This window comes from Chiroxiphia lanceolata, chromosome 29 (genome assembly GCF_009829145.1).
Source record: "Chiroxiphia lanceolata isolate bChiLan1 chromosome 29, bChiLan1.pri, whole genome shotgun sequence".
In the NCBI taxonomy this organism is placed as follows: domain Eukaryota; kingdom Metazoa; phylum Chordata; class Aves; order Passeriformes; family Pipridae; genus Chiroxiphia; species Chiroxiphia lanceolata.
Window position 1 is genome coordinate 2084389 of NC_045665.1, and position 25149 is coordinate 2109537.

A 25149-nucleotide genomic window follows, 5' to 3' on the forward strand; every position below is an offset into this window, starting at 1 on the left:
CTACCATCACGTGTGTGCTCAGGCCACCACATGTGGGTTCCAACCACCACAGGCATTATTGCAACCATCATGTGTGTGCTCCAACCATCACATGTGTCCTTCATCCACCACATGTGTCCCCCAACCACCATATTCATGCTCCAACCACCACGTGCACGCTCCAACCATTACCTACATGCTCCAACCATTACCCACATGCTCCAACCATTACCCACGTGCTCCAACCATCACATGCAAGTTCCAAGCACCCAGACCTGTCTCAGGGAGGGCACAGACAAGTCCTATGCCCTGGAGAGGCCCAGAGGATGGCAAGGGTGTTGTTGCCCCTACACACGCACTAGAGACTTCATCTTTGTTGGAACCTCCAGGCGTGCTCTTAATGTTACCTCTCTAATAATAATATTTCATCTGCCTGGTCTGATTAGGTTAGGCTCATTTGATTTTTGCAAAACACCTTTAATCACCTTGCGAATTCCCCATCATTACAAACTGAGCCACCACAAACATTATCGACAATCCAAGTTTTATTTTCAGCAATCTTTTTTTTTTTCATAGGCAAGAAAGACAGTTGTAAAAAAGCATAATTTTAAAAATATGAACAAGACAGAGGCTGAGAAAACATTAACAAGGCCCTGTGCTTTCTGCTAAAGTGCCTTCATTTCATTATCATTAAATTTGCCTAGTAATTAGATTTCAGTGCATGAATATTTTAAAAAAAAATGTAACAGACAGCCTGTCAAAAAAAAGCACGACAACATCAATTCGATAATTTTTTAGACAGAGACATTCATAAGCAATTAACACAGATTTCCTGGGGTTGGAGACTCTTTTTCTCTTTTTTCTTCTTTTTTTTTTTTCCTTCCAACCTTGTGTTCTTCACCTGAAATTAAAAGAAAAATAAAATCACCGTAAACATCAGCACTTTGTGTCATTTTTTCCTGGTTTGCTGACAAGATTCCAGTGCCATTTTCCCCTCGTTTAGCATGCTCGGGCGCTCCTCTCCCCTGCCTCCCACCCCAGCCTTGCTAAACACGGGTAGGCACAAGGTTGGGTCATCCATCAGACCTCCCCACTCCTGCAGGACCAGATTAAATTAAGGTTGCATGAAGCTTCTGTCTTGATCTTCAGGCATTTCTGCTGAAAACAGTGATTTTGATCACTATTTGCATAATTGTACAGTTACGTATTCACCGGGTCCCTAATTACACGATCCGTGTTCGACACCGCTCCCGACGTGGGGAGGCTTGTGAGGGGCACCAACCACTGCTCCAGCTCCAGGTGAACCCAGCATGATCCATCCCTTTCCCTCAGCTCCTCCCTGCAGGCTGGTGGCCACCTGACCGTGGTGGGGACAGTCCTCCCCCCTTGTTTTGGGGCTGACGTGCGCTGAGAGCGACACCGGGCCCCACAGTGAGTGGGATATCAGTCCCTACCCTACAGCTGCCAAAACCCCCTCCTGCAGGGCCATCGTCCTCCCATTTTTACCCACAGCCAAGCTCCAGCACCACCACCATCCTGCACATTTCCAACAGGGTCGAAAGGTGGAAGGAAAACAGCAGAGTCCCAAATTTTCACCATTTTTTCCCTCCTCAGTGATCCTAGAAGAACCTCATGTGCCAGAAAGAAATTCATCTGGGAACTGTTTGCTGTGGTGATTCAAGGTCTGAGCTGGTTTGGAGGTGGGGGTAGCACAGAATAGGTTCAGTCCATGCCTGGAACTAACACAGACCCCAGGGTACATTTCCCATACAACTGATACAGTGTCACTGAGCCCGTGGAGATGCCCGGGAAGGAGCTGGTTGCTCACCATCGGCTTCTTTCACCTGCACTGGGCAAGTTCCTACTCCCTCCTGAATTCTTTGTTTGGAAAGCAGCAACATTTGTGGGGATTTTCATAGAACCATGAGATGGTTTGAATTGGAATGGACCTTAAAGCTCATCTTGTTCCACCCCCCCGCCTTAGGCAGGGACACCTTCCACTAGACCAGGTTGCTCCAAGCCCCTTCCAACCTGGCCTTGAACACCTCCAGGGATGGGGCAGCCACAAGCCATTTTATTTCAGACAAAGCTTCCAAAGTTCCTGGGTTTAGTCCTAAATCAGGACCAACACCTGAAATACTCTAAAAAGACTGCACATACCAAGTCCTTACTTCGTTGGAGCCCTTGGAATGCCAACAGCCCACCCAAACCCTGGCGTTAGGGCTGTGCTCTCTTACAAGAGCAACATTTTACAGTAAGTCCCACCCAGGATAGCTCAGGGTTACTGCAGACAGGTAGCCAAAATTAACTTTTCAGATGTTAAAGAGCATGAGCCAGAGCTAAGAGGTGTGTTGGGAAGAGAAAACAATAACCAAAACCCCCCAATTATTTGACCTAAACGTACATGGATGTTAAAAACCCATGTCTATGTTATTTTTGATTATTGCTATCATCACGATCATCACCTCTGGCAAATTAGGAATACACAAAACAGCCACACACAAAGAAAATCCTGGACCTCAACTCAGGTCATGCCTTCCTAAAATCTCCTTTGCAAGGTTTTATCGGCAAGAGCAGGGAGTAGAAGCAGTTGGTACAAGCAGCTGAAAGACCAAATCAAAAGCATGTGAGCAGATTAAAGAATCAATCTCTCCGTTTGATGCAGAGGAAATCCCACTAATTATAAAGAAGGGGCTTATTTCCTGGAGTCACTCTGTTTGAAGTCATCAAAACTAGTAATACTTAATTACTCTACTTTATGGAATATATAACATCGAGGCCCTTCCCCACTCACCAGCCCTCTGCTGCCCTCGCTGGTGCTGGGTTTCCAGGGGCTGTGGTGATGCTCCTCCTGTACCTATGCCCTTATTTATTCAAATGAAGCCCTTAACAGCCCTCACACAAGCCTGCAGGGGAGCATTTAAACATGCTTTAAAAGGAGGTTATAAAGAAAAAAAAACCCAGAGTGATTTAGCCCTGTGAGTTACCTGGCTGTTCCTGCAAACATGCGTGCACTGTGCGTGTGCCAGCAAACTCCTTCAGAACCAGATCCTGAGGATTAAACCAAACTGAAGGTTTGCCTCATCCTAATCCTTGAAAAGGAAGGGGACTGGCAATGGTGTGACTGAAACACGGCCTCCACAAACCATTCAGACTCTGTTGAGCAACCTTTGAAGGGCCAAGAGCAACCTGCCAGCTTCTGGTTCGTGGGTATATTTAGATGACATCCATAGTCGGGGGAAAAACACATTCAGGTGTCTGGAGGAAACTAAGGGAGGCACAGGATCTTCTCAGAGCTGGGATAAAGATACTTAAAATTGAGGACTCTCATTCCTCGTCTCCAGGTGGCTGTAGGGCAAACCTGGTCAGGATGTGCTTTGTTCAAGCACTGAAAACCCCCAGCCTCATCAACCACCAGAGTAATGCTTGAGTTTCTGACACTGGGTGATTAACAGGGAGGGAAATCATAGCTTCCAGTAAAAAATAGCAATAATCATATTTTTAGAGGTTGAGAGAAACCTTGGAAAATGTGACCCAAGAGATTCAAGCAGGGAAGGCAAGTAAGTTATTTTTTGCCAATCTTGGTGAGATCTCAAGGGGAGTTGAGTATTCCTGAGTGCATCCCTGGCACTGATGCTGCTCCCAGGACCTGAGTCCTCAAGCGAAGCTGTTCCTGGCAAGGGAGCAAAGCCCATGGGATCAAAACCTTCTCCCAGGATGCAGTGAGGCTCTTTAAGCCCATCACTCATCTAAAGGTAACCTCCAGGGAGCAGTTTTGGTGAAGAGCTGTCCATTTCCACGGCTGGGTAGCACCAGATCAACCCAGGCGTGTTTGTCTTGCTCAGGCCTGGCTGTCTATGAGACTTTTTTAGAATTGCTCCTTTTCCAGCAAAGCTGGTAAATTTTGCAGAGGAAGGACAAAATCTCAGCTCTTCCTTCATCACCACCTACACACACCCACCTGGGGCTGCAGGAGCTGCACAGGCAACACTATTACTAGTGGCAATAATAAATCTGCTCCATCCTGGAGTTTCTCCCAAATAATGGAGTCCAGCTCGGGCAGCACAAGGAGATGTGGAGCCATGTGCCACTGTTTGAAATTCTGCACATACCACCGGCAACAGGAATGTCCCAGGAATGCTGCTATGGAGTCATGAGGCTTCACAACCAGGAACTGGGAGTGAAAAGTGGTTTTTTTCCCTAAGATGGAAAGGGAAGAAATCTGCTAAACCCAGGTTTGACCTGACTGGGAAATGCAACTGGGCTCCAGACTAGCTCAGCTGCCCTGAAAAATCCCTTTTAAGATGTCTGAGCTTTGTGAAAGCCCCAAGCAGAGCACATCTCTAAAAACCCTCTACCTGCACAAGGCTCCTTGGATTCTGCTGCCAGTGAGAGAACAGGCAGGTGTCCTGCAGAGCAGCATCTGCAGGGCAGGGATTGGCACCTTGCTGCTCCTCTTGCTCTTGGCTGTGCCCTTCCTTGGTCCTTTTTTGCAGATCAGGCCCCCAAAGGGCCCCAGCATTGCTGGGCTCTGCAGGAGGATGGATGTGCAGTGAGGCATCCATGCAGATATGTGGGGTGATAGCTCAGTTCCCAGCCCAGTGATACGTTTGCTCCAGGTGCCCAGGACTTCATGGCTCCACTGGGACTTTTCCTTGGGTTTCTCCTTTGGAGAGCAAAATTCCACCTGGAGAAGCACAGCTCAGAGCTCTCTTCACTGCTTTTTGATGCTTGGGAGACATGAATCAATATATTTCCCTGAGCAACACAGAGAATTCCAGTATTTTGCCCATTGCAGGTGGTGGGAATAGTTCAGGGAGGACATGAAACAAAACTCTCACATCTGAGTCCCTCTGGAACTGAGAAATACCCACGATGAGCCTATAGCTGAATTTTTTGCCTCACTTCTGCAGCTCTAAAGTATCAAAGGAGGAAAAGAAGAATCCTCTGTGAGGTGAACGTCCCTACTTTCGCTGGCTGGCAAGAGACCAGCAAGGAAGGAATTTTATTTTATCCAAAGAGGATTTCTAGGGCTGGACACGTCCCTCCCTGACATCTATCATGCCCCAGGCAGCAGTGGACCAGAGCCAGGACTGAGCCCTGGGTCTCCATCTCAGCCACCAGAGTGAGGACTGGCTGCAGGTGGGAAGAAGACCTGGCTGCATCCCCCAGGACTCCGGGCAGATGGATGGACTCAACTCCGTGGTTCTAGCCCTGTCCTAGGTCAGAGCTCTGTGCTCTGCTCCCGGAGCACAAACTAAAAGCTTGGGAGCTGCTGCTGTGCCCTGAGGCCACAGGCAATGGACCTTTTCCCTGCGCAACCTCAGAATGTGGGCTCGAGCCAAGGAGGGTTTTATGCCTGGAAAACAAACATGTTCACAAAACCTAAACCTTCCTGAAAGTGAAGGACAAGGGCTTAAACTCTCTGCTCAGAGGGATGTGGAAGGGGGTCCCCCTCCCTCTTGGTTCTCCCCAGAGGAAGGGGCGAGCCAGTCACCACCACCACCGTCGAGCGAGGACCTCGCCACAGCCTGGCCGAGGTCTGTTTGTCACTTTTCCTTCATTATTTGCAGTTTGTACACAGCGTCATTAGGGATTCATTCGGTTTCCCTAGCAGCAGGCATTAGTCTGGCTTCCCTTTCCCCCTTCTCTCGCCAGCGCCCTTTATTTTTAGTGTCTTATTTACAGTTTGACAGAGTAACTGTAACCCTTGCAAGCTACTCCAGCGGCTTTAATCGGGGGAATAATGAGTCCTGTCTGGCGATGAATAGAATTTAGGGGACAGATTGTTCCACACTCGCCCGGTGGGGTAATTTATTTATGTGCGCACTTGTCAGGAGGAGAAAGGGACGGGGGATCTGTATGCACCGAGGACACTGCCGGCGCTGAAAGGGAAGGGAGAATGGAGCCAAACGCCCCAGATCCCGCTGCCCCCCCTCCTCCCCTCCGGCAGCTGAATGCCTCCGGTGGCCGTGAACTTGGATGGGCCGAAAGCCCCATTCCCAGGCCCTCGGCACGTCAGCGGGGCCGCCGAGGGCCCGGGCTGCGGCAGCGGGCTCGGGGCTCCAGATGGGTCCGGGCGCGGCGGGCAGCCCTCCCCGGCACTGCCCCGCATAGCCGCGGCGCGGGGAGCACGGCCCATAGCAACCGTACAGTAGCAGGAGCACAGCGGGGGGCTGGGAAGAGAGGCAAAGCCCTCGGAAAAATACAGGATGGGTCCAGACAATGGCCCTCTCTCATATCATAAATTACACGGCAGCAACAAAAGGCGACGGATCCTGCCCCCTTCCCCACTCCCACAGCCCCGTGCGCTCGCTGGGTGCCGTGGGCATCCTCGGGCACGGGGGCAGTGGTGGCATGAGGGCTTTCTGGAGGAGGGAGGTGAAGGCATTGCACCTCCCAGCTCTCAACATCTCCCTCACCCTTTCCCTCTCCCCTCAAAGCACAATTTCCTTTGCTCCGCAGCATTCCTGCTTTCTGCTCCCAAATGCTCCCTGAGCATCCACTGCCTCAGCACTGGAGTCGTCTGTCCCACCATGACTGTGCTCCTTCAGCCAGTGCTGACCATGTGCTGGATCAGAGAGAAGCGGCTCCTGGTCCAGAGGTGGGATGCTCTCTCCTTCTTCTGCTCTCCAGGGAAAAGGCCCTTTTGCTCCTCTTTGCTCTCCCTGGCTCAAAGCCAGGAGCATTTTGCATCTAGAGACGACAGCTCAGTGTCTTCTAGAGGATGGCTGGGGCTGGACCAGACTCCACCGCAGCCATCCCTGGGCTCCTGTGCAAAGCAGGACAGTGGGATCCACCAAGCTCCAGGGTCTCCTCAGCTGGGCAATGGTCGCCCTTAGCAGAGAGGATTCACCTTGAGAAAAGGCAGGAGAGATGTGCAGGGGGTCTCTTTGCACCCCCAACTGCCAGGCAGGATCAGACTAAAAGAGAGGAGGGGCTGAGGCTGAACCCATCTGCACTTAGACATGGAGGTGCTCAAGCTCCATCTGAATTTGTTGCTGATATTCCTTAAACCTCTCCCTGCTTGGCCCAGCTCCCACCTATGCTTGGCACCTTTCCTTTCCCAAATAGCCTCAAAGAGAGCCCACAACTACACTTTCTACCTAAGTTTAAAGTTGCTAGTGTGGCATCAGGACACTCTGGCTCTGGTGACACCCTTTTCACACCCATTTTGGCTGCAGGGGATTTGCCTTCACCACTCTGTCAGGCGAGCCAGGACTGAAATGGCAGCAGACTCCAATCCCCATTAACAGCAGCCACGTTGATTCCTGGGATTTTACCAGTTTAGTGGTGTACTGGGAGAGATGCTTAGAGATGGGTGAGCTGCATAAGTCTGAGAGACATCCAAGCAAGCACTCACACACACCTCACCCAGCCCAGGTTCTTCTCTGCAGGTGAGGATGCTACAAGGACCACAAGTTCTGGCTACATTAGACTCCAAACCATGAAATCGGGAAGCTGCCGGGTGGCAGAGAGAATTAAACCAGGCAGAGAGCACTTCTGATGTCATCTCCAGGCCATAGAGCAGAGAAGTGCCAAGTCTTCTCTGGATCTCCACTGTCTGGAGGAGAATCCACACAATGCTTCTGGCACTTTGCCACCGCAGCCCTGGGACCAAAGGCGATATGCTGGTTTCTTCTGACGATGGTTCCCACTGCCCAGTCCCATGGTTGGAGAGAGCCCTCAGCCAGCACACAGGTGTCTAGAGGGTAGGGACAGTGTCTGCCCAGACCCCCAGACAGGACCTCACCCCAGGGACCCTCCACCAGCTCCCAGCCAAGGGACACTCTCAGCCCAAGAGCCTGTTCCAGGGAACACCGTTCCTTTGGCAGAGAGATCGAGAACTCTCCTTGCTTGGTTGAACCCAAGGCAAGACAAGAGTCCTCGCATACACTTAAAAAACGCAAGAAAAGGTCTTTGCACCAGGAGCCTGTGGGGCTTTTTCTGCCCCAGGCAAGGGTTCTGGTGGGTGGGCAGCTCAGCCCTGGGGTCAGAGGCAGCCCCTGCCCTGCTCCATCCCAGCTCAGGGGCAGAGCGGTGACGATTGCAGGGAGACCTGAGGCACAACTGCATCAGGCCTGGGGAGGGGGAAAACCTCCTCCTCGGGGTACAATGACTGTCTATTCTGCTGATCACAAGCCTAATCCTCTTTCGTTTTTAATTGGCATTTGGGCTAAGCTGATTTAAACCTCTTCACCTTGTTGGGTCCCCCCCTCCCCACTTCTTTCTTTTCTTTTTTTTTTCCTTTTTTTTTTTTTAACACCAAATAACAACGCTGCCATCACCAAGTCCCCGGCACAATGACAGCTTTGTGCGAGGGCGAGAGGAGAGGAAAGGGGAAGGGAGGGGGAGAAGGGAAATGTGCTGAACCCACTCGGAAACAATGCGGAGTTTGTGATTCAGACTTGACCACTGGCAAAGGACCCGCTTCAGCTGCGCCTCAATAATAAACACACTGTCCCTTCCCAGCACCTCTCCCCCTGCCCATCACCTCCTCCTCAGGCCAGCTGCCCACCGGTGTGGGCTCTACCTGAGCTACCCATCCCTCAGTGGATGCAGCTTCCCCGTGCCCCAGTGCGACCTGCCAGAGAGGTGCCCACATCCCACCCCAGTCTCACCGGCAAGTGGTCCCGGGGGTGTTGTGCAGCAGTGGGATGGGGATGTCCCGGTGTCCTCTCCACCCGTCCATCCCTGAGCTGGTGCTGTGTCCCCACGCCGAGGCTGCTCAGCAGCCCTGGTCACCCTGGATGGACGCTGGTGCAAATCACGATCTACGTCGTGCTGCAGGCTGGGGTCTGCTGGTTGGAGGAGGAAGAGGAGGAGTGCATGTGGGACCAGCTGTGGTGAGGGGCTTCTGCTGAGGGTCCCACAAGGCAGGTCCTGCTGTCAGATCCCTGTAGGCAGGGGCTCATGGCTTTTGGAGGGTGAGGTTTTCCATATAGCCCCCACTCCTGGGTTCATGTGGTAACGAGCTGATCTGAGCTACAAGGAAACACAAGAGAAACACCTTTATTACCCCCTTTCCATTTAAAAGGCAGAAAAAACTCCCCAAAGACCATAAAGGAGCCCTTTGTTCCTGCATGTGGGACAGACATCTCTCCCGGGGTTTGGGAATAACAAACCAACAAACCCACAAGAACAGATGTTAAGTACAGAACAAAATCCCTGGATGGTTGAGACTTTGGGCCAAGTGGTCAGCAAGGAAGGTGCTGGTGACCACAGAGCTGGTGACCATGGAGCTTTTGACCCCTCTTTTTCTCAATGTCACCATGTGGTCACCATGGGCTCTCACCAGTCCCCAAACACTTGCCATAGCGACACTTGTCCCATCTCAGCAGAGTGACAGTACCAGAGTCTGGTGTAAGAGCTTAGGGAAAGCCTATAAAAAATTAAAATTTTTTTTAAAATCCACTTACCAGGATATTCCCTGTGAACTTTCACGGGGGACAGAGACCTGCGACTCGTTGGCCAGAAAATGAGCTTCACATGGGATGAACTCACGTCCTCCCTGACAGGAAGAGAAAGAAAAGTGGATGGGAGCACTTTAAATGTCAGCCCCATGTTCCCTGTCTGGATTACACCAGGACAGGGAGATTACAGCCACTTTTCTGGCAGGAAAAGGGAATAAGGAAGAGAGAAGAAAGTTGCAAAACTCTCAGCATCCTTGCAGCAGGGCTGGTTTCCGAATCTGAGATGCCCCAGTGGAGCTTCTGCCCTTTGGGGAGCGAGAGGAGCCGGGATCTGCTCTGGGGGGATTTGAAATGGGGGAAAGCTCTCATTGCACCATTCCCTGCCCCCGGCAAGTGTGGGGCCAGCCAGCATCCTGCTGTGGCCCCGGTGGCAAAGCCAGCCCCAAGTATTCAGGAATGACAAGGCAGGACCAAAACCCATAAATCTAAGGCAAAAAACCACCTTTATTTATTCTTTGCCTTCAGGGAAGCTGTGTTCTCCAGGCTTCCCTCTCTGCCCAGGGCAGTGGCTGCAGCACCAAGGCCGAAAGCTGAACCCAAACCCAGAGCACCCTGTGGCCCCCGCTCGGGGGGATTTATCCTGATTGCCCCAAGCACTTCACCCCAAGCCCAGGGAGACCCTTCACCGGTGGGAGCCACATCGAGGGAAGAGGCTTGGGATGTACCCTGGGCTCTGCAGGGTTCCCCCTTGCTGATGCAGTAGGAACCAAGCAAGAAAGTTCCAGCACTGCACATCCCTGCCTAAAAATAACAAAACCAGGCAACCCTGACCCTTGTGCTGCCAGCCCCCGCTCCAGGCTGCTTTGGAGCATCCCTACAGAATTGTTTTATATTTTAATAATATATTAATATTCACTTTGTATATTTTTCCTCTGTGTAAACTCTGCTTTCAGCTGTGGCTACTCACAGGCTACACATTGATTTAGACACCCAGTACAGAACTGACGTGGCTTGTTTAAGAGAGGAAGGGCTCAGGCCAGAGAAAGAACCTGTTCTCCCGTCCATCAGCCCCATAAATCATTTATAACGCTACAGAAATCAGAGACAATCCAATTCTGTGGAAATTCAGCGATGGGGAGCCCGAGTGGCACTGGTGGGAGCAGAGCAGGGACACCCAGACCAATCCTCTCCTTCCAGCCCCACTTCCAACCCACTAATGTGCCCCATCCCAGGGAAAGAAGGGGAGAAAAAAAAGGAAGAAAAAAAAATAAATCCCCCAGCATGGACTGAAGTTTATAAATAAAATCAGTGAGAAATGGGCTAAGTAGCTGCAGCTTAGCCCAAGAGCTAAGAGCCTTAGTACATTTTTGCAAGTTTTAGGGAAGTATTTCCCATTCCTGACTAAGCACGTTTGGCAGGCGGAGCGAGCGCGTGGCCACACACCCTTCACAGCTCGAGCTAAAGGGGTACAGCTGTGACAGTCACCCCTTCCCCAATCCCTTCCCACCTCACACACCCCACCAGGGACCAGGATTGAGACGAGCCCAGCCACAGCTCTCCACGGGGCCGCCCCCAGCCAGGTGTCAGCCCACTGGCAAAAAATGTGATTTATTTTTCTTCTAAGGATAAATTTCGAGGTGGTTTTAATCTGCTTTCAAAATTCCCGTCACACCAGGGTTAAACTCACTCAGCATATTTAGGCTTTTAAGTTTCCAGGTCTCATGGCAACAGAGGGATGGGGAGAAATTAAAAAGAACAACTAACGCGGCCTCATGGAACACCAAGGTTTTCACCTAACCCACAAGCCTCTCACAACAGGTCTTCAGATAAAATACCCCAAAACATTTCAAGTGCTGTAGTAAAATTAACCAGTTCACACCCCACCAGGTTCTATGAGGAGATTTTTCCCCTCTCTCACATTAACCTGAGCACAATACCTTTGTGCTCACAGATCATCTGGACCAAGTGAAGTCTCTCACGCCTCAGCCCATCACGCACAAGGAGGGGATGGAGTCGCTCATGATTCACATTGATTTTTTCCCCCTGTCCTGAATAGCCACAAAATGGTTTCAGCAGCAGAAAAAAATGAGGCTGTTGAATTTTTCTAGTCCAAAAGAGGGAGGAGGGGTAAAAAAAAAAATAATTAAACAGCTGTTTCACTAATGCTATCATAGTACACAAAGAATGAAATGTCATCCATTGCATCGAGGAAAAAATCCTGCAGCCGAGCCTCAAGCCCCACAATGTCCCCAGGAGGGCATTTCAAACAATAATTATAAAAAATCTGGTAAGAAAGGACCACGCACTGGCTTTTGGTGCCGTCCCCATTGCAGAAGACGAGACAAGAGGAGGTTGGTTTGGGGTTGGGGTCAGTGCCTCGTGCGTGACCCGGGGGGTTTCGTGGCTGCGACGCCCCGAGCTGGGAACAGGGAACAGGGAAATCCCGCGACCGAGGCCGGGACGAGCCCCGCGGTGCTGAGGACACGGGACCGGGGGCACCACGGGCAGGATCCATCCCCGCCCGCGGGATGCAGCCGGGATGCGGCCGACCGCGTGGCGAGGAGCAGGGGAAGGGAATCAGCCATTTTACACGGCAGCTGCTTAAAATGGTGGCTCCCACCTTCTTTCCTTCCCCTCTCCGCCGCCGTTCCAGCACGCATGCACCCGCGGGGAGGGGAGGGAGAGGGGCCGCAGCCCCCCGCGCGAGAGGGCGCCGGGAACGGGAGCCAAGATGGAATTAGAGGGAGAAATTAGAGGAGGGGAAAGGGGGGGAGCGGGAAAGGATGCGCTTCGCCTCGACACGGCCCATCCGCCCCTTGGTTGGCTTTGTGCGTCCTGCGGAAAGAGAGGCAGGAAGGCATTGAGGGGGGAAAAAATGGGGGGAAAGAAGGGGGGAAAAAAGAGCATTTGGGCGAGGCTGGCGAGGGGCAGGGATGCGCGTGGGGTGCGGGGAAAAATCTTCCCTTCTTTCTTCGCCGACCCCCCCTTCGCCCTCCCCGCAATCCCGCTTTGACTTTTCCCACAGAAGTAGCCAACCTCCAAGAATGCAAATGACATTCATTATGCAAATGCATGCAAATCAGGTTTAACTATCGGAAGAAGGGCTCGGAATTTCTAATGGGTTAACTCTTTCGCGCGCGGCCAGGATAACAAGAGCCCCGTGTCTTCCTTGGGGCTTTGTGTTTCCCAATCCATCCCAGGCACCTCGATCCACAGCCCTCGGTGGGCACCGTGGGCCCTGGGGAGGGTCTTGGGTGGAACAAAGCATCGGGAAAATACCAACAACAACAGACAAACCCCATTGGCGTGGGAGCGGCTGCCCTTCGATAAATGTTCTGGCAGGAGACAAGACAAAGCAGGCTTAAATGCAGAATTAAGGAAAAAATGGAAATGGATAGAAAACAAGAAAGAAACAAAAAATAAAAGCAACAGCAAACCCAGGAAAAATAAAATTAAAGAAAAATAAAAAAATAGAAAGGAAAATACAAAAATTTCAAAAGAAAATTAAAAATTTAAAAGGAAAATTAAAAAAGAAAATTAAAAAAATAGAAATTTTTTTTAAAGAAATAATTAAAAAAAGGAAAAGAAAAGAAAAGAAAGGGAAGGCATAAGCAGGCCACTCTCAGCAGAAGGTGAAACCTTCCCTGTGGTGCGGCGAAAGGTTCTGGCAGCCAGGAGGGTTCTGCTGTTCACACCCAGGGTGGGCACGGAGCCACCGGCTCTTCGTCCACTGGAAACAAAGTCACAAAACGCACCAAGATCCCGCTCTTCTTTTTTTTCCAGCTTTTTTCAGTGAGGAAAAAAATGAAATTGTGGTTTCCCCCGATGCTGAATGAGCCTGTTGTCCTCCAGGGAGGGAGAGAGGAGCAGAAGGATGGCAGAGGTGGCACAGGCCCCCCATCCACATCCCCGTGACCCGCCTGGCATCTCGGGATGCTCAGAGTGTGTTGGGAACACACACAGCATCGACGTGGGATCACTGCCCTGCTCCTCCAAACCTTTGGAAAAATCCCGATGCCCAATCCCAGCCCCAAAAACGCAAAGGTCCCTGTGCTGGGAACCGAAACAGGAAAATTCTGGGTGCGTGGCCTCCTGCTCACCAAATGTTGGGATTGCAGGAATTATGACTATTACAATGGGCTGTAAAGTGGAGAAATAGATGCATTGCAGAATTCTAAATATTTTGTAGCAATACTGTGTTGATTAGCAATAATTAAGCAGTTTAGGATTATTGCTGTGTTTGGCTAAAAATTATTCCTCATTTTTTCTGAAATCTCCTGATTATTCTGTTGTTTTCTATACCTCCTTTTACATTTGATTTTTTTTTTCCCCATCTAATTAAAACCTCTTGTTATTTAATCTGGAAGCTATTGAGAGCAGGAGAAATAATCTGTGCAATGGCAAGAATTTCCCAAATTTTAGGGGTTTGGTTAGAGACGCCATAAAAATCATTGTTTTAGGGTCAATCTAATGTGCTCTGAAATGCAAAAGCCCAGAACTACTGGTCAGCTATAAAAAAAATAAACTCTTTTGTTTTGTTAAGGTGATCCCAAACTGGTAAGTCCTCTGCAGAGTGTAAAATATACTCGAGGTTTGCACTTTGGAAAATGAAAAAAAGAACAAACCCTTTCCCTACCAAAAAAGAAAAAAAAAAAAAAGGTGAGGGAAAATAAAATAAACAAAAACAAACAAAAACAAAGAATAATAATTTTTTTAAAAAATAAAGCACCTGCAATGTGGTTTCTTTGTCTTCTACCCCCCAGCCTGCAGAAGCAGAAGCCTTGCTCTGCTCCGCTCATCTCGTTTTGACTCCAAGCTCCAATTTCTAAGTTCATGCATCATTCCAAAACTGGAATTGGGTGATTTTGTTTTAATAATTATTGTGAAATATATTTCTTAAAAAAAAAAAAAAAAAGGAGGCAAAGAAAGCCCAGTCCTGTGCAGCAGAAGGGCTGGGGGTGCTGGTGGGCACAGCCGTGCCCAGGCACAGAACCGGCAGCTGCTCCTCACTAATGACTAACGTGCAACTGCCTCACCCTGGCGTGGGGCTGAGGGGACAAACGCCTTCGATGCTGCCTCATGAGCACCCAAACAGCACAGAAATTGTTGTTTCCCAGGAAAATAACAAGTCAGGATGCACTTAACAGATACCTGGTGTCATGGGCACCCCCGGAGCTGCGGCAGAACGGACCTCGGGCTGCGGGACAGAAAAGCAGTGTTGGGGTTTAGCACAGTGTTAAGTTAAGGACTGGTGCAGAAATTGCTGAATTTGAAAAGTCCCAAGTGGAGACACGTGAAAAGGGGTTCGGCACCAGCTCCAAAAGGGATTTTAAAATTTTTAATAGTTTTTTTTATTTAAAAGGCCCCTGTTCATTCACCTCTTTTTGCCTTTTCTTCTCTGTCAAGTTTCACTGCTCACATCCACATCTGTTTCAAACCCAGTTGTTCTGCTTTTCCCTATTCTTGATGCATCTCTTGGGCCCTGGAAAACTCCTGAAGGCACATGATTGTGGCCTTTGGGCACAGGGTGAGAAAAGAGGTGCTGTGGGCATTTGCAGCCTCTAAATCAGCCCATCAAAAAATTCAACTGTCAAAATGTTTTAATCCCTTGGCATTAGAAATCAACTGCCAAGTAACACTCTCCAGGAGTGTTTATCCACACAGAGGGTGGAATAGAGCCTGGCAGCTTCCACAGCTATTCCTTGTGTGGAGGGACCTGTAAGATCACAGGAATGAGGAAAAAATAAGAGAGGGGTAAAAGTTACAAAGGAAACATATTTCTTGTCAATAATTTCAAGCAGTTTCTCAGTGAGGTGCAGGGGCTGCACATCCCATGGGAGATGAGCGACGGAAGCAAAGTGACTCCATACAGCCACTTTCTTCCCCATTTCTCCCACCAGCCACTTGAAAAGCCACTGTCCAACCTTTCCAACATGCCAAGGAGTTTTCTGCCTCATAAGTCCTCTTTTTCCCCAAACCTCCTTGCCATAGGGGTGTTTTCCAGGTGGGATGCTCTGGGCTTCTCATGGCCCTGCTGTGGGGAAAAGACGGGCTGGGAGAAGGTTCTGCTGGTCCCTGAATGAACCCAGCATCAGATCATGAAAGGCAGGGACATATGGAAAACACCAAATCCTTGGAATGGGACGTGGTGCAGCAGGAACACCACCAGGGGTGACAGTCCCAGGTGCCCCAAACCAGCCTTCCCAACAGAAAAGAGTCTGGGCAAAACTGTGTGGCAAAACTGCTGTGGCAAAACCTTTCGGTTTTCTTACTGAGCAGGATGTCTGTGGGTATTTTAAGGAAGATCTGAGGTTTGGGCTATTCCAGACAGCAGAAGGCTTCCCTCCTGCTCGCCCACACCATCACTGGTCCTGCCAGGAATGACCAGGGGACAATCCTGCACCAAGGGACAATTAAAACGCTTTTAGGGAGAATCCCAACTTTTCATCACTCCTGTTTAAGGGCAAGAGGAAAAGAGGAATTTTGCAGCAACCATTCAAACCACCTTGTGATAGTTGATGCTCATCACCTCTTGGAATGCAATGGGATGTGAAAGTGCCCTTGGACCACGAAACAATTTCCACTGGGGAAATTTGGAGTTTGATTATTGGGCCTTAAAAAAAACATCAGTCAGAAGCTCTCAATACTGTTATTTTTTGAAACAAGGGCTCCCCATACAGTTATTTTTAGCTGGTTTAAACTCATCTCACCAAGCCCTTTTTTTAAAACCAGCTCCCCAGCCTTGCAGGGCCAGATTTTATTTTTTTTTGCCAGACTCAATTCTCCAGTGCCTGGGGCTACCGATAGTGTTCTAAAAAAAAAAAAAACCTACCCCCTCCCCCGCCCAAAAAAATCAATTCCACCACCCTTTTTTCTCTAATTTTCCCAAAGAACCCGAAGGCGTGAGCACTGAGAGTCAAATTTGCCCAGGACCCGCGTTCCCTAAGAAAGCAGGGCTCATTCGCCTTCCACAAACTCCGCAGTGGCAACAAAAGTCCCTTTCAAGCCCTTCCAGACGCAAGTCCTTCAGCTCAATTAGTCAGGCACACAGAGACACAAAAAAGCCTCCCATTCAGGCCAGTGGCTGGCTGTGGAGGACAAGGGCGAAGAAAGGATCTTTCTCCCACGCTTTCACTGGGTGTCATAACAAGCAGAAAGCCCTCTTACGGGGGGATTATTGGAGATAAGAGTCCGATGGAGGGGCTGGGGCAGGAGCTGGGGCTGCAGGAGGGGAGGAGGGGATGGGGATGGGGTTGGAGGTTGCAGCTCCCAAGGTCGGGTGAGCACGGCCGCCGACGGCATCGCACTCTATCAAAAATGTTTTAAAAAAAAAAAAGCCGATATTCCCCCCACCCCGCGCACACACGCGCAGAGTAATCCCGGTTCTCCATGGCAACCCGCGCCCTGGCCGTCCCTTGCACCGGAGGAGGGAGAGAGCTTTGCCTTCACTCCGGCCTCTTGGCCGGCTTGTTCTGGTGTTGGCAGAGCCTTGGTTGAGGGGGCAGAGTGGCCAGGCAGCACAACCAGGCTTCCTCCTGCTCCCCACCTCCCCAAAAATCAGTGGTTTTCTAGAGCAAAGAGCACCAAGGAGATGCACAGCTCGGTAGGAAAGCTCTCCCTCCAAAAACCCACCCCGCCCTGCTGATGCTCCTGCAGGTGGATGGGTTTAAGGTTAAAAACAACTTCTGTTCATTAAAAAAAAAAAAAGAGAGAGAGAAGAAGAAGAAAAAAGAAGTGTGTGTTAGTGTGTGCTAGTGAGTTTTGCTGTTCAAAGCCAAAACAAAGACGAAGACGGGAGAAAATTCTCCAGAGAGTGGGGTTTGTCTGCAAAATCATGGGGTGGGGCAGTGGCCCAGGGCCATCCATCCCCCACAGTCCCTGTCCAGCCCAGCACAGCATCCAGAGACCTCAAACCTCTCACCAGCCAGAGGGCTTAATCCTGTACCTCCCCACCAGGCCCCAGCAGGGAGAAAATTCCTGGATACTGACAGTGCCCTGCAGGATTAATGAAAGTTCCTGAGTGAATTATGTGCCTAATTCCCTTGAACAATCCAAGTTATATTATTAATTCCCCATCACTCTCCCATTGACTCTATAGGTGGCTGTGGAGGCCGGTGCCCCTCCATCTCTTTTCAAAGATATGATTCCTCTCCCAAAACCAGGGCACAGAGGCAAATTCAAAGCAAATGCCAGAAAATTGGGGGTATTTTTCCTCCTGCTCAGCCCCAAGCCCCTGCCAGTTGCCACGGAGGGATTGCCACCACTTGTGGCACCGTGGAGGGCCAGGTGACAAGAACATCCAAGTTCAGCGACATTTTACAAGGATCAGGGAGGGGATATAAACTCTCCAGCTTGGGAACGGAAAGCCAAGAAACTCTCTTGGAATACATTATCCCATAATTGTAGGGTTTCAAGCACTTTCTTCCCAAGCAGCTGGTGCCTGCTGATGCCAGAGGAAGGTTATTTGGCTCCGGCACATTCCTGCCTGGTTCAGCCCAGGAATCCCTAAAACAATCCACTCCTAAGAAATACTGTAAAAGATGAGTGTTTCACTCTTACCTAAAATAGTAGAAACTTACTAAAAGCCAGAGGAGGAGGGACAGATGAAACAAAGCAGATTCCCCAGGGAGATATCTTCCTCCTTGCCAAAGAGCACCCAGTGCCTCCATAAGGGTGACAAGGATCTTGGGGACCCCCTTTCCCCTCCCCAGAGCTCCCATGCTGATCCAGCAGAGCTTTTGTGGGTTTTTTTCAAAGGATGTGTTCTGAGCTTCCAGCAGTCAGGAACCTTCTGAAGGTCAAATTAAACCTGGTTTACCTGCCTTGACCTAAACACCACAAGGCCACAGGATGAGCCAAACAGGCCCCTTGAGCCACACACAGGCCTCGAGGCCAGGCCATCCCACCACACCGAAGAGTATCCAGTGTTTTTCATTCCCCACACTTATTAATCTGCCTTTTTTCTCTTTTTCCTCTGAGAGCCTGAATTTTCTCCCTGTCCCAAAGCAAGGTCCATCTCATATCCTCTGCCTGCCTGTAAAAATTCTTCACGTGAGACCCAGCAGATGCACCCAGTGAGGATGCTCCCTCCTCCTGCTCCAGCATCCTGGCACTACCCCCTTTGTCCCTGCTCCAGCAGTACTAAAACCCCTGAAAGTAGAATTACAATGATTTTTACACCTAGCCTGGGCTGTCAAAGCCAGAGCTCAGGCCGCAGCCGCCACTGCTGGGTGAGGATTACACAGCTTAGCTGTACAGTTACAGATGCCAGGTCCAAGTCTGGTCTCAGCTGTAGCAGGATAAATCCTGGAGTTATTCAGCGAGTAAGAGACTGTGATCCACTGATAACCAGAGATGGACTCAGCCAGGAGCACCGATCCAAGACCTCCCTGTTAGCTTTACAGACTTCAGTACATACAGACACCCCACACCTGGAATCCCAGCCCCAGGATTCGGGGGGTCCCTCACAGCAGCTGCCACGGGGCTCCTGAACCAGAATTTCTCAGGGCCACCACAGCTTTCCCGGCAGCAGATCCCGCCCGCTCCCGGCGGCTGCCACCCCTTCCCCTGCTCTCACAGCGAGAGAGGCAGCGAGCGGGGAGGTGTCGGGACTCACACGCACACGTCCCTTTCTATATCTGTCCCTGAAAATCCCTCAGGGTAAGCCGGAATGCGGCCCCAGGACTATTTTTAGGGCCCCCCCGTCACGCTGGCAACGCTGTCACACAAGCCCGGGCCTGCAGAACCTCCCGCCGCGGCGGCGGGCGGCGCGGAGAGGCGAAGCTGCCGGCGCGGGCGGCGAGAACCGCGGCTCCGCTTTCACATCCAATCACCCCGGCTGCATCTGAGCGACCTGCCCGCTGGCGCCCGTCTCCTCCCAGCAGCCTGAAGACCACAGAGCTCATCATTTTCCTTCCAGCTGTACCCTCCTCGGGGCACTGCCACCCGCTTCCCCCCCTGGCGGGGTGCAGTGAGAGCCACCTGGTCTCGTTTCTGGACACTCAGCACCACGTTTGCAGCTCGGAATATTAAGAAATCCCCTCTCCCTCCTGCTCCTGCCGTACAGAGACCGGCGCTGGCTACTCTAAAACCGTCACAGGGTGGTGCAAAGCACCTTGCAAAGTGCTGTGGGTCGGTGGCCAGATCCATCGGCAAAGCCACGGTGGGGACAGGGCCGAGATGACCCTGCCCGCACCCCTCCTCGGGTCTGTGCTCCGAAACGGGGGACGCCGGGGCCCAGAGCCCAGACGGTTAATTCCGAGCATCGCCCCGGCCTCCGTTCCCACACACCCGCCACTTGCTGAAATTAAAGCAGGGCCTGATCTGATTCCTATGGCGGCTTAGCACGCCCACTCAGCCGGTTTATCATAATCCCGACATAAAAATCGTTCCCTTGAAAACGCTCAGGGGTTTGAAGCCCTGATTGTTTGAAGAGGAAAGACTCTGTTCTTGGCACAAAGACGTGCTCCCCTCTCAGCCCCAGTCCAGCGGCTGGAGGCTTCAGTCAGCATTTTGACCCCCATAGGTACCGATGGCAGGAAGCCTCATGCTTTGCTTTGGCACAGAGATCCCCCCAAGCCCGTCCCGACCAGCTGGACCACACACTACAGAACCCTGACACCCCCAAACCAGCAGAGCTTTGAGGAGCAGTGCTGGGAGTGAGTCACTGCTGGCTGCCAGCCCTGCCGTGAGAGCACCTTTAAAAACCATCCCCTCTCCCACCAAATCTGGAAGCAACATCTTGGAGGAAGGAATTATATCTGTATCTGTATAGATACACACATATTCCTATTGTATCAGCATGATTTCTTTGTGGTGGCACTGCAGTGCCATTCCACACCTGCCCAACCCACGGCACATGGGACTGTGCCGAGAGAGAGATGCTGGGGAGAGAAAGGGACACCATGCTCTAGGGAGACCTAGAAGGCTTGAGCCATCAGGGCCTCCTATTGTTTTCAGCTGAAAACTGGAAAAGACCAGCAGAAAATTCCTTCAGTGGGGAAATGTCTTTTTTCCTCCAACACCAAACAATCCCGACTATTTAAAAATATTTTTAAACTATTCTTCATCATTTGGGGGTGAGAATTTTCTAATATTAAATATTAAAAATTATAAATATTTTATCCATCACAAAGTAAAAGTTCATATCCACTGGCAGCACCAACCAGCATGAGCATTTCTGCACTTTTGCCACTTTTGCCAGTCCCCTGACTCATAGCGCATCGTTCATATGATGAGAGTGGTGTGAAAGGGCTTTGGACTCAGCAACAAAATGCCCTGCTGCATTTCTGTATCCTTGGTATAAGCATTAAAGACAGGAGCTAAAGGGGATTTATTGAATGAAATTAATAATTTTCAATAATTATGTTTGTATAGGCTTGTTCTCCACAATGACTCACCGAATCATGGAAAAATTAGTATTGCATTTGCTCCTTTTTTTTTCCCTGCTCCAAGCTGCTGCTAAGCAAGAGAAGGGATGTGGAGAGCTGATCCCTTGCTCCTGAACATGCGAATGTGTCTCCTATTAATGTCTCCAGCAGTTATATGGCCAGAAGGGAGAACAGAGTAGACAGTGCTGAGTGTTAACCAGTCAAATCATAGTGTCCAGGCAAGCTTAAATGGCCACATGTAAACTGCAATTTGGATCAATGTCATGCCAATACACCAAGCTTACTGCTAGTGCACTCCAGAAGCAAATCAGAGAGAAAAGGGGGAAAAAAATAAAAATCAGCTCTTTGCAAGACTATCCTAAAAGCCTTCGAGAGAGCCAAGCTCGAAGCCATGCAGCCAGTCTTGCCACTGGGAATGGCCACCCCCCACAACAAAAATCCAAATTAAGAAGGAATCTCCACCCAGACGAAGAGCAACATGCTCCAACAGCACCCACAGAGCCCACGGGCCACAGCAAAGCTCGTGGCACCGGGACCCCCAAGGACCCACCAAATGGTCAAGGGGCAGTGAGTGGAGTGAAACTGGTTCCCATTCACCCTACCAGGCTGGGAACACAAAGGGATGGGTGGTGACCAGGAGATGCTTTAGCTCCATGGTGTCACCACGCCCCTGACCGGGGAGAGTCACAGCCATTTTAAGGGGAGTTTTTTGCAGCTCGAAATGAGGTGCACGAGCTCCAGAGAGCCAGGTCAGGCCTGGTGGGCTTTAAACCCACCTCTCCATCACAGACCAGCACAGGCACATCCTGTCCCTGGGTCCGGGCCCACCACACATGGTTTGCCAAATGCCGAGTTTCATCCTCATCCCAGTTCACGTCCCCCCACTCCTGCCCGTGCCTTTGTTACAGCCAAGCAAGTGACACCATCAAAATCAGCCTATGGCAGTGCGGGACCAGGATTGGTCACCCAGGAACACCAAAAGATGCTCACATGGCATCGCTCCCAGCCCCTGATTGGAGAAAAGGTGCTTCCCCCCCCTTGAACGAAGACAGCGGCCAATGGTGGGTGGCACGTGGCAGCTCCCCGGTGCTCACCCAGAGCAAGAGTCCCTTGGCCCCCTGGGGAGCCACCGCCCCTCTTCACACGAGGACTTCAGGCCACTGCTCGGTGCCGGTGTCTGCTCACAGACACATCCCAGTCCCTCAGCCTGGCTGGAGCAGCAACTATCCATACTATCCATCTGGACCAGCAACGAGGCTCAGTCTGCCCGGGAAGGATGAAGGAGGAGAGCTCTGTGTGGTGACACCCCACTGTCACCAAAGCCAAGAATGTCCAACCTCATCCTACAAGACACTCAGGTGTGAGTGTCCATGGAGGATGCTCTCTCCCCTTCCATGGAGGATGCTCTCTCCCTGTCCATGGATCAAAGCTCAAATAATTTCTGGAGCTGGCTCCCTCTTGCCCTGTCCTCTGCAATGTCCCCCTTTGACTGGGGATGAGCCACCTGACCAGGAGAGCAGCACTTCACTTGCCCCAGGGAGGAGAAAGAAGAAGGTAACAAGGAAGAGGGAATCATATAAGAGCCTGTAAAAACTTCCCTTGCCAGCACCGACATGGGTTGCGGGAACAGCACCAGGAACAATGGCAGCACCCAGGTGAACCTCGATGGGAAGACAGAGAGGAGGTTTTCCCTAAGCTTTCCCCAAGAAGATCATTACATGAACTCCCAGTTAACACAGGTACTAAATTATTCTGAATTACAGGGCCATGGGTGAGGGGGAAAAAATACCTTGTTTATTAATTTCAAGCAATCATATGAGCAGGATAAATCTTTCATGCCACACGCAGCACTGCAGCCCTTCCCTGGATGAGGTGCCAAGGGACAGTTTCTTCTGCCCTTCTGTTTTTTTTTAAGATCCTGATGAGCACATGAGCAAAACGAGCGGGTCCAGCGTGGGTCAAAAGTCAGCTCATTTCTACATCTCTCACAAGAGGGTTTTCATAAAGTCACAAAGCTATAATTGCTCCTTTCCAAAATTAGTTCAGGTGCCGTCACCCGCATTAGCTCTTTATTATTATTAAGACCTTCTTTTTTTTTCCTCTCCTTGGAATCACCATTCTGAGATTATTTTTTCTTAATCCACCATGAGATCTTTGTGTTCTTCTAAGCAACATCAAGACACCTTTGCAGATATTTTGCTGTATTTTGAAGGTAGCATCTAAGGCAACCAGTCTCACTATTAAAAATGAGTGGGAAGCACCCAGTTCACCTCTTTGATCCAAAATTCCCTTCTACAGTAGAGCAGGTAAAAAAAAAAAAATCTCAGTTTCCACAAGGAAGAGGTTGACACATAATCCAGTAAAGAGGGGTAAGAACCAGCATGGATTTGCAGACAAGATAAATTAAGCAAAATCAAGTTTCCCAAAGAGTCTCACACGGTTCCATACACAAGTTATATATATCTATATATTTTGTGAATCCCAAATCTTGGAATCTTGAGTCTATGCAAAGAAATGTTCATAGACAAAGGGTTAAACGAATAAAGAAAGTGTTTGGATAGATACTAGGGAAGAAAAACAAAGAAAACTGCAAGAAACCATTTTCCAAATCACCATATCCTTCTTTCTAATCCTGATATCAAGTTATAGCTGTCAGGGAAGAAAATTAAACGTATAACAGATAGGGAAGAGTGGGGGAGGGAAGGAAAAAAAAAGGAAAAAGAATCCAGTACTCGTATTTGCAAAACAACCATTAATAAACATTGCTCTGTTACTGCTTTATTAAACAGATAATCCAACACAGTAATCTGTATTGATTTATGGATTCTCTGATGCTCTACGACTGGTTATGCAATGAAAGTTCATCCTTGATCTGTAGTCTGGGTCCTGGACTTAACTAATTCATAATCTGATTGGAAGTTTTACTTTGTTAATTCAATTACGGTTAACGGCCGAGGAGAGAGCGGCAACATCCTTGTCTTTCTCAACACAGACGGTTTCTCCCCATGCCCAGAATTAGTAAACTCTTAAAATCACAGGAGGAAAATGAGTTCTTAAAAAAAATGAAATAAAAAAATCCTACCTCGGGTTTTAATTCCAGACTCTGAAAGTTGTCTTTTTCCCCATTTTTTTCTGCCTCTCATTTCCTTTCTCTTCCTTTTTTTTTTTTTTTTCTCTTTTCATTTTTTCTTTTCCTCCTCTTCCTTTTGATGAATTTCCTTTCTTCTCCACATCCTCCTCAGGCGTGTAATGGGGTTATTTTTACTTTCGGTTATCTAGCTTTATGAAGAATCGACACCACTCATACAGCTAGATAACCAAAGATAACAACCAACCCCTGGAGTCTACAGCATCAGCAGGAAAAAGCCAACCTTCTCTTCTCCAGGGGTTCGGGGGCACGTGGCTTTTAAGGAATGAACGAGGGAGGAAAATTAATAAAAAGAGATGCAAATATTAGCAGCCAGATCCATAATATGTGCACACAGCTACAGCCCTGGCACTGTTCCCGCAGCCCAGCCAGCCCAGGGCACAGAGTCCTGAGCATCACTGGGACAGGCAGGATCAGGCCCCTCGGAAACACAATTTGGAGCAGAATTACAGGATCACCACACAGGAGCTGCCTATTTTCTGCCGAGTTTCAATTTGTTTCATTTGCAAACCAAATGATATTCTGCAGGTGCCGAGAATTAAGCCCACATTATTTTTAATAACTATCAAATTAATGCATTCAAACTGGTAATAATCAAAGCAAATATAATTTGCACCCGCAACTTAAGATATGCATAGAAGACCAAAAGGACGTTTCCCCACCCAGAAACGCGTTTAACGCTCTCTAAACAAAATGACTACGATAAAAACCTGCCGGTTAATATAAATAATAACTTGTGATGCTTTGGATTCAGCCAAGATCTGGGGGAACAGAAGCAATGAATAAACACAGAAAACACAGAGGAAATGATGAAAGGAGGAAAGAAGGAAGGGAGAGACTCATGCTCGCGGCTCAGGACCCCGGCTCTGCACGGGGACCGGGACCCGCATCCCGCCGTTCGTTCGGGGGGGACCGGAGCTTTCCGCTGGTGTGGACCCGCATCCCTCGCCTTCCTCTCCCCGTATCCCTCCGTCCTTTCTTCTTTCGCGGGGAACACGCATCCCTCCATCCTTCATTCGTGGGCTCTGCATCCCTCCATCCCTCCTTTCTCCGGGGGTGGGGGAGAATCCATCTCCTTCTCCGGAGTGACCTGCGTCCCTCCACCTTTCTTTCCTCTGGGAAGGAACGCGCATCCCCGCACCGCTCCTCCTCTCCAGGGCATCCCGCATCCCTCCATTCTCCAGGGGAGGAACCCTCACCCCTCCCCTTCCCCGCGGCA

The 25149-nt window shown here is 50.0% G+C and overlaps 1 long non-coding RNA gene across 1 annotated transcript; it reads right to left on the reverse strand.

Annotated features, from left to right (window-relative positions):
• Window positions 1–506: 506 nt before the first annotated feature.
• Window positions 507–24005, reverse strand: LOC116799706. The gene is made up of 4 exons (XR_004361111.1): window positions 23865–24005; window positions 9399–9490; window positions 8601–8964; window positions 507–880 (listed from the first exon to the last, which is right to left on the reverse strand). It is a non-coding gene; the product is annotated as an uncharacterized LOC116799706 (long non-coding RNA).
• Between the last annotated feature and the right edge of the window lie 1144 nt (window positions 24006–25149).